Here is a 17,402-nt window from a genome sequence, read left to right as displayed (position 1 = left end):
TTCAACTCTGAACAACTCGGTACAGACCAAATAACAGATTTGCGGATTCCCCAACTTTTCTAAAACAATTCTTTCTTTTCTGAGCAAACACTTTCACGATAACCAATTCTTCATCGTACATAAATTTCATAAACTGCGGTCTACATACTTCCTTTGACATCGTTGAACCTCTGAATACCATTACTTCTGAAACCTTTCTATCTGCTTTCCTCCAGTTCAATAACATGGAAATATGGAACGTCAGGTGATGTGCCATATGTGAAGGTAACATCTTCAGTCTGGTCAATGTCAACTTGATTAACCGTGCAACAATCAAACAAGAACATGCACGATCAATCACGCTAACATGATTCAGACCAAGGGTGCCACTCTCAAATACACACACACACAGTTATTCCAGGAATGATTTCCTTTACAGTATTCCATACCCTTCTTGTCTATCTGAGATACTCTTTAAAAACTTCTGAACGACTCAATCTCACTGAAGTTTCGCATATCCAAGTCTTGTTCTATTACTTTCTGATATCCTTCTTCTGTCTAGTAACTGAGGAATCAACAAGTCCGCCTATACCAAACTTGATTTACCAACGAAGTACTCTTGTATGATGACTTCACACTTTCTTTGTTAATACATCTTTTGATCTCTTAACAACTTGAGCATTCCCATATGCCTTATGGTTATACTTTTTTCCTTGCACTCTTCAATCTTCCTTGGGATTTACTTCACATATGCTTAATTTTAGGTTGAATTTGGGTTCCTTCTCCCACATCTCCACTTTATGAACTTGTACATGACACAGTCCTCATACTATTCTTCAAAATTCTCTTCACCCAGTTCCTTCTATGAATTCCTTAGATTCTCATCCTTCAACTGAGTTTCTCAAATACGAATGAATAAGCCATCTTGATTTTCTACTTGCAATCTTGAAGGTTCTCTATTCTCTCCTTATAAGGCAGCAAAATAAATCACTCCCAATTCCGCTTCATGATTCTAGAGATCCTATTCCATATCATCATTAATATCACTTCCTCTTAAAGCATAAGCAGCAATATTTGCTCTTCCTAAGGCTTCTTTGATCAGTGAAAACTTGCATCCTTTCTCCATATTGTAATGATCACTAAATTTGATGTGCAACAGAACTGCCACCAACTCCAACTTGTCCATCAAATAGTTTTTCTTATGCTTCCTTAGCTCCCTTGATGCATAAATGATTACCATATCGTCTTGCATTAGCATTCACCTAGACCAACACATAATACATCCATGTCGTAGTATATGGCTGGTTAGGCTCATGCAAGTCTAAGATATGCATAGACGTAGATACTTCCTCTAACTGATTCTATACTTCATCAATACTTTTACTCCATTCCAAGGTAACACCATTCTCAGTCGATCAACTCATTGGTGGATATGGTTTCTAACTCTTGAACAAACTTCTGATGGTAACCGGCCAATCCACAGAACTTCGAATCTCGATAACTGAAATTGAGTACGACCATTATGTAGTAGTAGCGATATTTTGTAAATATGCAACAACTCCTTGTTCCATTTACTGACTAAGGGATCTAACTTCCAATTTTCGTGCAAAAATATTTACTACAACGTGAAGCATCCATCAAACTTCTTTGGAATAAAACTGCGCCTTGCGACCGATCTTAACCATTCTTCAATTCTAGTACTTGATACTTGACCCTGATGGTCACGTCCTTGATTTTATTCTCGAACATAACCGTAAACTCTGGTTCTTCTTCTTTACCACTGACATGGGTACACTCCACAGAAAATAACTAAGTCGAACGAAACCTTTCTCCAAACAAATCTTCTGACTGCTATTTGAATTCGGCTAGAACCACTTGGATAGATGCCTAGGCTATTGCAGTGAATCAAGGTTCAACCAGAATACTTGACGGGTTACTTCTGGATGTCAACAAATTTTCCACTTTCTTAAACATAGCTTCATGTTCCCTAGTTATCTAACTGTCCTCGATACTCTGCTTCTTGTTATTTTATCTCCGCCCAATTATGATGATAATGGAATACGCCACTTCACCGTTTCCCAAAAGGTTCCCAACTCTCCAGACTGATATGAGCGAGGCTCCAACACTTAGTAGAATACCACTGCAGGCCAACGGTAACTGGTCTTCTCTCAAAGACTTCCTTCCTCAACAACATCCTAATTGAGCTCGATAACTAGATAGCCAATCTCACTCTAGATAGAAACAAACCGCTCTAATGGAAGTACTAAGGAATGGGGATGGGATACGAAGGCATACCATAACTCTAAATGGCAGTCAGTACTTCCACGAATAACAACAGTGTACCTGAATTCACTAAAGTAAATCCTTCCTAAAACAATGACACTACCCAAGAACTATATCTATGTGTTGTTCCCGCATCAAACACAATATGGGCGGAAAATTCCGTCCATAGGCAAGGTCTCATACGACACCTTGATCACTCCTTCACTTATTTATTTAATCATTCATAAAATTTTAAAATGCACACAACATGCAATGGGATAAGAAGCAAACCTGTGATTGGACCTTTTCAGAGTTTTTGACAGTCCAGGCAACTATAAAGTGTAGGCTCTACCCAAATAGCCAAACACTTAGTTAGTGACTAATGGTAAGGAAAGCGAACAATTTTAACAAGCGGTACCCTAGGTATAGGTAAAAAGATCGGGTAACTTCATGGGCGATGGTAGGATAACCTCTGTACTTATTACTGGCACCACCGATGCGCGAATGACGTAAGCGATCGAGGATTTTATATACTTGAACAATCATCACCTTACTCTCCTTGCTAGCCAAAACCAAAATAACTCAGGGTCCTCGGTCTTGATCTGATGAAACGTCCAACAAAAATTATCTCCATCGACTTTCTTGATTCATTACTTGAAACTGACCTTCTATCTGAATAGGTTGATAGTTAAATAATCTGCATGACTTGGTAAACTTCTTCAGTAAAAACGGTTTCTATAGAATTCATGTGATCCTCCACCAACTCCTCATAGCTCTTAAGCTTTATAGTTGGGTTACTCTGAGATTAATGGCTAAGTCACAATAGTACATCTTCATGATCTTTAGCTCATCCTCGAAACCATAATGGATGAATCAGATTAACTTGACTTCGAAATCTTGGCGGAAACATCTCACTGTGCGAACTCCATATCGGTCCCATGTTTTGGGTAGAAAACACTCCATCTTGAACTCTTGAAAGAAATCCGCCTAACTTGGAATAACATTTCCCAAATGATGCTTGACGCTTAGTCACCAACTTACTATATCATTCTTGATGATGTATGGTTCCATATCCTTCTTGCAATCTTCTGAACAATGGGCCACGTTAGTTGCTCTGCTCCTAGTGTTGAATTCGAAATCTTCCTTTATACAATATCTACATCGAATGGTTTAGTACTTGTCGGCGTTGTCCCAACTTCTTTATCTTGTTCACAAACTTCAAGATGTCTTGTTGCAACGGAATGGTGCTGGTGCATCCATCGTCTTGTACTACTGCTGAACTATCTCCGTCACTAACGTTAAGCTTGAATCAAGTGCTGAATCAATCAGGCTTGTACGTCTCTGGTTCTGGTACATTTGGCCATAAGCTGGATTGAAATGAGCAGCCAAAAGAATAAGTCATATGAAGTCGGATATTCTGAACCGGATCATCACCAACAACGTCAACTTTGACTTCAATAAAACACGGGCCGAAGATGTAATTGATGTGTCAACTCTGTCTCATATATCTTTGAATATCGATATCCACACTAGAAATTGTAGGAACCGCATGAAAGCATGATGATACCAACTCCGAGCATGATGGTAGCAAACCCGAGCACGTCGTTAGCTCACCCGAGCATGATGATAATGGATTGAAGCATGACCGGATTGAACCAAAACATGAAGATAATAAACCAAATCATGACGGTAGAAAGCTCAATCATGACTGTAGGAATCTCGATCTTGACAGGATCAAATTTGGTAAGTACACTCCACTCCGCCGAGCTTGTCTTGATGCATCTCGTATGAAAGATGACAGCAAGGTAACTACCCATGACTATCTATCCTAAGATGAAGGAACCAGCCAACACATCCTAATTATCCTTGCGACTCATTTTGACTCGAAAAACGTTTGAAACAAGTCCCATTCAAGCATCGTATAACCATGCTCTGATACCACCTTTGTGACACCCCCGATCTGGTCTAAGTATAAGTTGACTCGACCAGCCGTGCAACAATCAAACAAGAACATGCACAGCCGATCACTCGTAACTGAAACCAAACCGAGAAGCCACAATGTGTACATAAACGACTAACCCGAAGTTCCCAAAATAAATCCAGGTACCTTAGGCTAACCGCCTAAGTACACATATCTTATTAGGTACAACCCAAGGCTTTACAACCTTAAGAGTAATACCCAATAGTTGGTTCGTCCGGACAAGGACTAATATCATTTGGAACCCGTACTTTAAAAACATTCTTTATACACTATATACTTATTCATTTAAAAGAATCTTACAAAATCTTACAGATTAACCTCGAGGTTTTCGGTCAACAAACCTTATACATAAAGTATATCAAAACGACTGCAATGATAATAAAACTACCGCTGGCTAATGCCGGTCCTTCCCGTCCTAGAGTAAAGGTCTCCCACCTACTGGTTATCTGCATATCAAATGAGTCATGAGTAACTAGTTTATTCAGTGAGTCTAATCCCACACCCAAACACATATCAATAGTATCCCGAGCAAGCGACACCATTTGAATGCAGTGGAATTATATTCCATAATTAATATAATTATAAGGCCTCTCAATCCATCCATGTGAATCTATCTTAAACATCACCTCCACGATACCCGCCAATCACTCATACTCTTAATATATATATATATGCTAAACCCGGAAAACCACCAAGGCAAGCCTAACGGAGAATAAATATAAGCATCATCTCCATCAGATATTCCAAGATAGAACATCCAACGCTGCATGCAGTTACACGGCCTCCAGGGTGCGACCCCATCATCGTGTCTTCATGACCTTGATCCATATCGCAGGACCAATTCACGACAATGCGGGACTTTCAGGAGAGTGAGTATACAATAAGACTTCACATGATTCACACTTATTAATATAATACTTATAGATTAGTACTTGAGAACAAGTACTAAGGCTCGGGATAATCTCAAAGAATTATTCTTACTAATTCTTAAGTATTTAAACTAGATAAATACTTCATATATAAATATAGATCAATGGATAATACTTAATCAATCAACCATAATTACTCCTTAATTAATCCATGATTAATCCTTAATTAATCAATAATTATCCCTTAATTAATTCATGATTAATTCTTAATTAATCAACCATATTCAATATGCAATCATGCATAGTCATTCATAATTCATTCATCATCTATCTAGACTCACCTTTAAATCCATGAGATTGGCTAAGGATGACTAGACTCGAGCTCAAGCTAATCACACTTCACTTCTGGATCACTCTCGGTTCAGAACCATCTCAAGGATCCGGCTGATCTGAATACTCTCCTTGGCCATCTGAATTCAAAACATAACAGTTGGAACATAAGGTCCACTAGTCTGGTTCAAGAAGAAACTCAACTCAGTTCATAACATTTCAGTTCAGTTCTCTCATATCAGTTCGGTTCAAGACAAATTGATACCATGTTCAGCTCGGTTCAAGCTTTAACAATTTAACTCGGTTCATATCAGCTTAGTTCATGCTCAGCTAACTCCGGTTCTAATCAGTTCCCAACAGCTTAACTCGGTTATACTCAGACAAAATCAGTTAAAGACAATTTCAGACCATAGACAGATCGGCTCAGATCAGATCAGAACATACTCAGCTCAATTCAGTTCTAAACAAGATCAAACCAGTTCGGTTTAATTCCCATAATTCTTATCAGTTCGTCTACTGGTTCTATGAGACTTTAGTGAAGAAAGCAAGCAGGTAGGTGCAGCTCATGTGATTGATTTACTGAGAAATCAAGCAGAATAGCTGGTGAAGGTATTGGACTGGACGGAATTTAGTTAAGAACTTAACGACAATTTCGGACAGTTTTCGACTAAAACTTCTCATCCTTCGAATCTCGTCTTGCTTTCAACTAAGCTTGCCTAGCTTAAATAAAATTTAACCAACATTATTAACAATCTACCATAACTATCAATGAGAGGCCTTTCGACCACAAGACAGTCCCGTCGAGGTATTAATTCACCGGGTCGACTTTATTTTTAAATCTGAACGACCAACTCCAAACGGGTCGAGCGGAGTTTTTCTCGACCAAAAATTAACTGGCTCGTGAGGGTTATTACATTATTCCTCCCTTAAAAGAATTCGTCCCCAAATTCTCAAAACATAGCTGTACATACTTTTACTGAACACTGGAGTCTCTGCAAGAAGTTTAAGATAACCAACTCTGAACTTATCCTCATCTGCCCGTGTCAAAACAACTGATGGTTCCCCAAATACTTGAACTTTTACAAATTTTTCCTTTCTCTAATCTTCTTATATGGTGCTCACCTATCCGCAAAGGACCTTTAGGATAGGCTAAATAGGGTTACAAGTTTTCTGGTCTCAGCTGTTCTATCATACTGGGTCTGATATAAGATTACGCAAAATCGGCTCACCAATAGCATAACTAAAGAAGTTCCGATCAACAGATAACCATTTCAACTCTGAACAACTCGGTACAGACCAAATAACAGATTTGCGGATTTCCCCAAATTTTCTAAAACAATTCTTTCTTTTCTGAGCAAACACTTTCACGATAACCAATTCTTCATCGCACATAACTTTCATATACTGCGGTCTACATACTTCCTTTGACATCGTTGAATCTCTAAATACCATTACTTCTGAAACCTTTCTATCTGCTTTCCTCCAGTTCAATAACATGGAAATATGGAACGTCAAATGATGTGCCATACGTGAAGGTAACATCTTCAGTCTGGTCAACGTCAACTTTATTAACCGTGCAACAATCAAACAAGAACATGCATGATCAATCACACTAACATGATTCAGACCAAGGGTGCCACTCTCAAATACACACACACACACTTATTCCAGGAATGATTTCCCTTACAGTATTCCGTACCCTTCTTACCTATCTGAGATAATTTTCAAACACTTCTGAACGACTCAATCTCACTGAAGTTTCGCATATCCAAGTCTTGTTCTATTACTTTATGATATCCTTCTTCTGTCTAGTAACTGAGGAATCAACAAGTCCGCCTATACCAAACTTGATTTACCAACGAAGTACTCTTGTATGATGACTTCACACTTTCTCTGTTAATACATCTTCTGATCTCTTAACAACTTGAGCATTCCCATATGCCTTATGGTTATACCTTTTTCCTTGCACTCTTCAATCTTCCTTGGGATTTACTTCACATCTGCTTAATTTTAGGTTGAATTTGGGTTCCTTCTCCCACATCTCCACTTTATGAACTTGTACATGACACAGTCTTCATACTATTCTTCGAAATTCTCTTCACCCAGTTCCTTCTATGAATTCCTTAGATTCTAATCCTTCAACTAAGTTCCTCAAATACGAATGAACAAGCCATCTTGATTTTCTACTTGCAATCTTGAAGGTTCTCTATTCTCTCCTTATAAGGCAGCAAAATAAATCACTCCCAATTCCGCTTCATGATTCTTGAGATCCTACTCCATATCATCATTAATATCACTTCCTCTTAAAGCATAAGCAGCAATATTTGCTCTTCCTAAGGTTTCTTTGATCAGTGAAAACTTACATCCTTTCTCCATATTGTAATGATCACTAAATTTGATGTGCAACAGAACTGCCACCAACTCCAACTTGTGCATCAAATAGTTTTCCTTATGCTTCCTTAGCTTACTTGATGCATAAACGATTACCATATCGTCTTGCATTAGAATTCACCTAGACCAACACATAATACATCCATGTAGTAGTATATGGCTGGTTAGGCTCATGCAAGTCTAAGATATGCATAAACGTAGATACTTCCTCCAACTGATTCCATACTTCATCAATACTTTTACTCCATTTCAAGGTAACACCAGTCTCAGTTGATCAACTAATTGGTGGATATGGTTTCTAACTCTTGAACAAACTTCTGATGGTAACCGGCCAATCCACAGAACTTCGAATCTCGATAACTGAAATTGAGTACGACCATTATGTAGTAGTAGCGATCTTTTGTAAATATGCAACAATTCCTTGTTCCATTTACTTACTAAGGGATCTAACTTCCAATTTCCGTGCAGAAATATTTACTACAACGTGAAGCGTCCATCAAACGTCCTTGGAATAAAACTGCGTCTTGCGACCGATCTTAACCATTCTTCAATTCTAGAACTTGATACTTGACCCTGATGGTCACGTCCTTGATTTTATACTCGAACATAACCGCAAACTCTGGTTCTTCTTCTTTACCACTGACATGGGTACACTCCACAGAAAATAACTAAGTCGAACGAAACCTTTCTCCAAACAAATCTTCTGACTGCTACTTGAATTCGGCTAGAACCACTTGGATAGATGCCTAGTGTGGGAACCAAAATTCGCACTGTCGATTACCATACGTTAAGCAATCAGAACACGAGAATAACAATGATAAAGTATAAGATAATGTATAAGAAATCGAAAAGAGAGCAAATAAGATCTTATTCCGAATCTGCGTATGAGCGTTTACAACAAGGTATAAGCCTGGGCTCGAGAGCTGTCAGCGAGATTCCTAGTTCTAGCAATCCTAAGACGGCTAAACCTAATTTAGTCGCAGCTCGAAATAACAAAAACGGAAAATTGCCTAAATTGCTCTATGTGCTAAGTTTGCTCTGAAAAAGTCTCTCTCGATGTCTCTCGCCTAGGACTCCTTATATACTCGCTCCAAGGTCGGTTTACGCTTTTACTCTTCTGCCCTTAAGCCGTCATCGCATAAAATGGAGATATTCCATTTTTTCCGATCTTCGTAATTATCCTCAAAATTTCGTATTTATCTGCGGAAACTTGACATTTATCTTTCCTTGCGCGCCAAGCGTAAATCGTATCACGATTTACGGGCTTTTGGTTAAGAAATCGTAGGGTGGGCCTCGAGTCGTGTTTTAGGTCCCTTTTGGCCATCTTCCGACTCGAAGCGTTTACTACGACTTCTTTTGATAAAGAACGAACATTCCGCGGTTTCAATCCGCAAAGTTTGATCGATGATTTAGAATAGCGGAAAACATAAACCGAGTTCACTACGGTCTTCGGGAGATAGCATCGAAGGTTTGACGAGAATGCATGGACTGGTGTCGTATCAATGTTTTGAAAGAGCTCGGTTGCTACGTAGCGATCAAGCGGAACGGACGCTCGGTCCCTACGTAGCGAGCGAGGTTTGGCTCGAGCTCGGTTGCTAAGTAGCGACCAAGCGGGACGGATGCTCGGTCGCTACGTAGCGACAGAGCTTTGGCTCGAGCTCGGTCGCTACGTAGTGACCGAGCATAATGGACGCTTGGTCGCTAAGCTCGATCGCTACGTAGCGACCAAGCTTGGCTCGGACTTGGTTGCTACGTAGCGACCGGATAGTGTGCATGTGCGGTAGTTGCGCAATGACCGAGCTTAGTTTGTCTACTTTGAGCCTTCAAGGATACTTCTTCGTAAAAACTTCGTATTGGTTAAATTTTACGAAAATCATATTTTCTTTTACTAACTTTTCGGAAACACGATTTCCGAGGGTTTTCGGGTGTTAATTCCGTCATGACCGTTTTTGACCCCAACAGTTAGCCCCCAGCCCGTTAGGACCATGCATCGTAGAGTCCTAGCGTGCGGTTAAGCGTGTTTGGCAAGTTAGGCGTGTTGGATGGAATTAATATCCGAAAGTCCGAGTTTGAATAGTAAATTCTCATGCCTATAAGAAGGGAGGTAACTTGCTTCACAATTTTTTTCACTTTCTTGTTTTCTCTAAGATTTCTCTTAAGAAAAACTTTCTTTCTTTCTCTCTATCCTTTCCTTCTATTTTCCCAGAAGAGAAGTATAAAATGTCGAGCAAGAAAAATATAGCGAGAAAAGGATCTTCGTCCGCGAGTGCTCATGAAGAGCTCATTGTTCCGAAGATGGAGTTAATGCCTCACTCGGTAGATCTCGCCGAGAATGAGGCATGGTGGGTTGCGCATTACGGTTCGATGACTCCTCCCAAAGGGAAGTTGTTCCCGGTCCTGACCCATCGTGCAAACGAGGAAGGGGCACCAAGCAGGAGTACCGCCGAGTTCCTCGAGATCATGCGATCGTTCTACCGCATTCAGAGTACGGTGGAGTTCCGGGTTTCTCGTCGAGGTGAACGCGCTGATAACCCCCCGGAGGGTTACTTTACTTGCTACGAAGTGTTCGTAGTGCGTTGTCGCTTGTGGTTCCCGATTCCTGAAATCGTCGTCCGAGTATTGGATCGTTTCGAGGTGGCGATAAACCAGCTGAATCCTCTTGCCATTCAACACCTTATTGGAATCCTGATCCTGAGCTATGAGCATGGTCTCTCCCTTTCCGATGATCACTTTGAAGCGCTTTTGACGCTACAGCTTGTCAAGGATAAGGACAAGTATAGGCTGGTCCCTCGGAGCTTCATGTCGGTGGTTAAGAGGTTCAGCTCCAACTTCAACTCGTGGAAGAAATTTTTCTTCTTTGTTCGTATAGACGCTGCGTCTGTCGAAGAGAGTTGTATCCCACTACTCCGGAGGTTGCCGAACGATCGTCCCTTCATCAACCAGCTGCCCCTTTTCCCCGAGGATATCATTGAAGTGAGGGACCTTCTTAGGAATGGTCCGTTTTTCTGGACTTCCTTTACGCCAAAACGAGTTCGGAAGGCGCTAAGGTTTGTGTGTCCCGATCCTGCAGAAGCGGGGAACGACTCTGAGCCCGAAGATCAGAGTCCCGATGCTGCCCCCGCTGCTGCGACGGGGTGGAACTCGTCAAAGGGGAAGGATATCGATCTTGGTGACATAGAGTTTTTGATGGACGATTCTATGCTTCCGGGATGGGATCCAGACTTTGCTTATGGCGACGGAAGCGGTTCTAGCGAGGTTCCTATTCCGGACTTCTATGATTTCTTAGCTGGTCTACCCTTGGGCTTCGATGCTCCTCCACCTACGAATGAAACAGGGAGGCCGAAGCTTGTCGCGGAAGGGTCTCGTATTATCAACGGGGTATGATTTTTTCGAAAATATTTGTGATTGCCTAGATGTTTCTTTTTCTGCTTATAACGTGTTAATTGGTTTCACAGGGCCTTAACTTGCTTTGCTCGGCCATTGAGGCGATCCATCGGGAAGCTATGGTCTATCGTTTTAAAGCGGAGAAAGCGGAACGAGATCTCGCTCGCGTGCAAGGCGAGATGTTGGAGCGAGAAGCGCAACTTGCTCGCGATCATGCGCGGACTATCCGTAAGGCGGAAAGGGAGGGCAAAAGGGAAATCGTCGAGGTGATGAAGACTCGTGCCTCTCAGTTCCAGGTCGAGTATGAGAACTTCAAGGATGCCTTTACCTCGGTGGGCGATTTCCGTGAGTGACGTGGTTCAGTCGGAAGTCTTTGGAGGACGCAAGCCGATGACTATGTGTTCGAGAAAGAAATGAGCTTGATGAAGAGCGGCATGAACGAACGTGCCCCCGCTGAGGCGCTCATTCCCTCGATCGACAGGAGGATCCAAGGGTTCTGGGATTCCATCCCGGTTTCCCCTGATACTGAGGAGGTTGCGACTGAGTTTCCCGATGGGGGCGAGGAAGTGGATCGTCCCGCGGATGCGTTCGGTGATTCGTTGTCCGGGGACTTTGAATTTGGACCATGAGAGGTGGAGTGATTATTGAGAGGGAGGTGCTTGTCTATCCGTTCTATGTTTGTGGCCGAATGTGGCTTTTATTTCGAGAGATTGTATGGGCCTGTTTTGGCCGTTTTTATTGCTTATCGGCACTGGCCGTTGGTGGCTTTGAATCCCTTACCGCTTTACGCGGTTTTATATATATGATGGATATTTCATTTTGAATTTTCCTGAGTAGGTTCGAAGTAAATATGAATTGTCGTCTCATATTTAATTCCGATGAGATGTTCAATCTGTTGGTTCGTTCGTGATTTTTCGTAGAAAATTACTTATTCTTACATTTTCGGGAACATTGAGATGTGAGCGGAAAGACATGGTTTAAGATCTCGTATCATTTAGATATCATGTCTTGAGATGTTTGAGACCAATGCGATGGGTTTAGGGCAAGACCTAGGTTTACTTTCGGTTTAAGGTTTGTGCGGTGACTAGCCGACTATCGTTTTTCCTGTTGCGATTTCTTCCTGACTCGTACCGATTTAAAATCCGGCGATAGGTTCTCAGCTTATACGACTTGTATGATACAAATCGAGCATCTTCTCAAAGGCAATTTTTAAGCCAACTGGAAGTGTTAAACCAAAATTTTGGATTTTTGTTGTAGCGCGCTTTCGTCCTTGTGTTGGACGTTTGAGATCAAAAGAGTGATCGAGTTGCATTTTTTTAAGACGGCTGGCATGTTCGTCGGGCCAATCGACGAACGGGGTGTAAGGTTTTTGTGGTCGCGTTCGGACAATTTGTTCGTATCATCTTCGAATTTTAACTTTGCGATGTCTCGGAGTTGTTTCGAGGACTATACGTGTATGTTTGAAGGATGATAATTTTGTGATTTTGGGCCGGATGAGGCCGCATACAAGAGTCTTAACATTTCTAGGCATGTCCTGAAAGTTTTTGCGTTTAACTGAAGCGTAAACGTTTTCGATAAAAATGAGTAATGTAGATTGTAATAAAAGTTTTTGAAGTTTCTAAAAACTCGATTACAATAATGAATCTTTTCCTAAGTGGGAGTATACGAGTATATGCACCCACTCCCCCCCCCCCCCCTTTTAGAGAGGGGGATAGCTGAACTTGTCTTTCGACGAGCTGCCTACGTACCCCTTTCGAGGATCAAGCCATCTCGTAGTTCTGTTTCATGCCGCGAGCGTCTTTACTCGGCGGTAGTCGTCGTGCTGACCGCCTTGACCGTGTTGATCGTGGCCGGGTCAACGCTATTTTCCGGATGTCCCGGTTGAATTGTGGCGTCAGTTTCATACTCGTGTTGAGTTTTACCCTCCGATGCGTTTGCGTCGGCACAGTATGTTAAATTGTCTTTCCTTGGGGCGTTTTTGGCCGAGTATGGGAGGTTGATGGAACTGCTTGATGGAACCTGGGGTCGGAAATTTGAGACCCAGGTGGTAGGTTGATGGAACTGCTTGCATGGCATTGAGCCATGGAGTTCCCATGATCACGTTGTAGATAGCGGGATGATCGACTACCGCGAACTTGACGATTTTCGTGATCTCCTTGGCCTTGACTGGCAACTGGATTGATCCAAGAGTCATCGATACTTCGTCTGAAAAACCCGTGAGCGGTTTCGGCGTCGGAATTACTTCCCCGAGTTCGATGCTCATTCGATTGAGAGTGTCGAGGAAGATTACATTGACCATGCTTCCCGTGTCGATGAGTACCCTTCGGACTTCTAGGTCTCGTATGACGAGATCTACGATGAGCGGATCGCAGTGAGGTTGAGCGATGCCACCAGCTTCCTCTTTTGTGAAGGTGATCGAGCAATTTTGGCCATCTCGGGGAGGAGACCATGTAGGCCAGTTTGCACTTGACTCTGCCTTCCGCTGGTAAGCCTTGATTGCCGAAACAGTATCGCCGCAGTATTGAGATCCTCCGATTATCATGTTGACTCTGCGACGATTGTTATCATTCCCCTTGTCGTCCGGCCTCCTGCCGCGTTTATCCCTTGGCTGGTTTCGTTGAGGGGATTTCTCAGCGGGCGGATTTATGTCCGTCTTTGGAGGGCGATCGGAGTCGAGGATGAGAACCTTGACGCTGGTTACTTCCGAGAGCTCTCCAGCGAGTAGCTTCGCGGCCAGCCTTGCTCCCAAGACCTTGCAGTTGGTCGTGGAGTGTCCTCGGGACTGGTAGAACTCGCAGAAGGTGTTTTCGTCATACCCTTGATTGCGGGGCCACGTATTACCCGTGGTGCGACCTTGGTCCGAATTGATCGCGTAGTTATGCGCCCCTTGAAGATCTTCCCCCTCGTGATGGACATACTTGTCGTTACGAGAGTTCTTCTTTTTTGCTTTTGGATCTACGTCTTTCGAGGATGGTCTTGCCGACTTATGTTTTTGCGACAATACTATTGTTTCTTCCTCGATTATGTTGTAATCCGTTGCGTTGTTGAGGGCGTCCTGGATCGTCCGCGATTTGTCGAGGGTTATCCATTTTCTGAATTTCGACTTGTACCAGAGCGTCTTCCTGAGCGCGTCGATGGCCACTTTGTCGCTTATCCCACTGACTCTGGACATTACCAGCTTGAATCGGCTGATAAACTCGCGGAGCGGTTCGTCTTCTCTCTGGGATAGACTCCAGAAATCGACATCAGAAGTTTCTCTATCTATGAACATAGAGTATTGTTTGAGAAATTCTGATGCGAGCTGTCGGAAACTCCCGACAGAGTTTCGCTTAAGGCGTGCGAACCATTCGAGGGCTGCTCCTTCCAGATTCTCGACGAACAGGCGACAATAGCCGGCGTCTTTTTCGCCATCCTTCAGTCTCGCTCTTCCCCTCGTAATGTGGAAAGCCTGAAGGTGCGCCTTTGGATCGGTCGTACCGTCATATGTTGGTACTTTGATCTTTCCCGGATCGGCAACCCTCATATCTGAGATGCGAGTGGTTAAGGGAGTCTTCCGAGCCACTTCCAGCAGTCTGTCGATCTTGGAGGCAACAAAAATTACTTCTGCCGCAGTCATGGTGATATAGTCGCGAAGATCGCGGATATCCGATGTCTCATAAGTAGATTTTCGAGCCTGTCGGCGTTTACTGCGAGTGAGCTCGTTTTGCTTTTCGGACAGCTCTTCTTGTTCGTTCCAATAGATGATTTCCTCCTCTTCCGTCATTGGTTTGTCGAACAGAGAGCTTTCCCGAGCAGATCGGCTTCTGGTCCTTCTTGGATGTTTGTCGACGTCCTTGTCGGTGTCGCTGGAGACATCGCTAGGATCCAGGTCAATGCGTTCGGCTTCGTTGTCCTCTGAATCCTTTGCGAGAGTCGGAGGACTTTCGGGGTTTCCCTTTTCGACGGGAGATTTCTCGCTAGGGTTTTGTCCCGAAGGACGTTCCCGCGCAACTCCAGATCTATCGAGTGGGGTATCGAAGTCGAGTCTTTTCCCGTGGACTTTAGTGGTTCCGCAGGGACGGATTGCTCGAGTTCTTGCCGTTAAGGTTTCAACCTGTTTGGTTAAGGTGCTCAGGAGCTTGTCCTGTTATTCTGACCTTTTTTCAAAGGTGGCGAACATCTTTTTAAACTTCTCGAGCGCCGTGGCGTTGGCTGGTGCGTTGGTCGCGGATACGTCCGCTGCTGGAGTGTGGAGATCGGTGCCGCTGCCTCCGTTAAGAGGAGTCTGCATGTTATCCCCGTCGTTAGTTGACATGTCTGATTGAGCGAGATGTGGCTTTTGCGGGTTAGATTGATCCGTATCCCCGTCCTTCTAGCGCCAAACTGTGGGATCCGAAATTCGCACTGTCGATTTCCGTTTAAATAAGGAAACTAGGAAAACCCTAATTTTTCAGAGGACCCGGATATCTGCTAATTACCACACGTCAAGCAATCAGAACACGAGAATAACAACGATAAAGTATAAGAAATCGAAAAGAGAGCAAAAAAGATCTTATTCCGAATCTGCGTATGAGCGTTTACAACAAGGTATAAGCCTGGGCTCGAGAGCTGTCGGCGAGATTCCTAGTTCTAGCAACCCTAAGACGGCTAAACCTAATTGAGTCGCAGCTACGACGGCTCTGGAAAAGTCTCTCTCCATGCCTCTCGCCTAGGAATCCTTATATACTCGCTCCAAGGTCGGTTTACGCTTTTACTCTTCTGCCCTTAAGCTGTCATAGCATAAAATGGAGATATTCTATTTTTTCCGATCTTCGTAATTATCCTCAAAATTTCGTATTTATTTGCGGAAACTTGAAATTTATCTTTCCTTGCGCGCCAAGTGTAAATTGTATCACGATTTACGGGCTTTTGGTTAAGAAATCGTAGGGTGGGCCTCGAGTCGTGTTTTAGGTCCCTTAGGGCCGTCTTCCGACTCGAAGCGTTTACTACGACTTCTTTTGATAAAGAATGAACTTTCCGCGGTTTCAATCCGCAAAGTTTGATCGATGATTTAGAATAGCGGAAAACATAAACCGAGTTCACTACGGTCTTCGGGAGATATCATCGAAGGTTTGACGAGAATGCATGGACTGGTGTTGTATCAATGTTTTGGAAGAGCTCGGTCGCTACGTACCGACCGAGCTTTGGCTCGAGCTCGGTCGCTACATAGCGACCGAGCAGAACGGATGCTCGGTCGCTACGTAGGGACTGAGCTTGGCCGAGCTCGGTCGCTACGTAGCGACCGAGCGGGACGGATGCTCGGTCGCTACGTAGCAACCGAGCTTTGGCTTGAGCTCGGTCGCTACGTAGCGAACGAGGGGGACAGACACTTGGTCGCTACGTAGCGACCGAGCTTGGCTCGGACTTGGTTGCTACATAGCGACCAGATAGCGTGCATGTGCGGTAGTTGCACAATGACCGAGCTTAGTTTGTCCACTTTGAGCCTTCAAGGATACTTCTTCGTAAAAACTTTGTATTGGTTAATTTTTACGAAAATCATATTTTTCTTTTACTATCTTTTCGGAAACACGATTTCCGAGGGTTTTCGAGTGTTAATTCCGTCATGACTGTTTTTGACCCCAACACCTAGGCTATTGCAGCGAATCAAGGTTCAACCAGAATACTTGACGGGTTACTTCTGGATGTCAACAAATTTTCCACTTTCTTAAACATAGCTTCATGTTCCCTAGTTATCTAAATGTCCTCGATACTCTGCTTCTTGTTATTTTCTCTCCGCCCAATTATGATGATAATGGAATACGCCACTTCACCGTTTCCCAAAAGGTTCCCAACTCTCCAGACTGATATGAGCGAGGCTCCAACACTTAGTAGAATACCACTGCAGGCCAACGGTAACTGGTCTTCTCTCAAAGACTTCCTTCCTCAACAACATCCTAATTGAGCTCGATAACTAGATAGCCAATCTCACTCTAGATAGAAACAAACCGCTCTAATGGAAGTACTAAGGAATGGGGATGGGATACGAAGGCATACCATAACTTTTAATGGTAGCCAGTACTTCCACGAATAAGAACAGTGTACCTGTTATCACTAAAGTGAATCCTTCCTAAAACAATGACACTACCCGAGAACTACACCTATGTGTTGTTCCCGCATGAAACACAATATGGGCGGAAAATTCCATCCATAGGCAAGGTCTCATACGACACCTTGATCACTCCTTCACT

Source organism: Brassica napus, chromosome A7 (genome assembly GCF_020379485.1).
Source record: "Brassica napus cultivar Da-Ae chromosome A7, Da-Ae, whole genome shotgun sequence".
Lineage (NCBI taxonomy): Eukaryota > Viridiplantae > Streptophyta > Magnoliopsida > Brassicales > Brassicaceae > Brassica > Brassica napus.
This window is presented reverse-complemented; position numbering follows the sequence as displayed.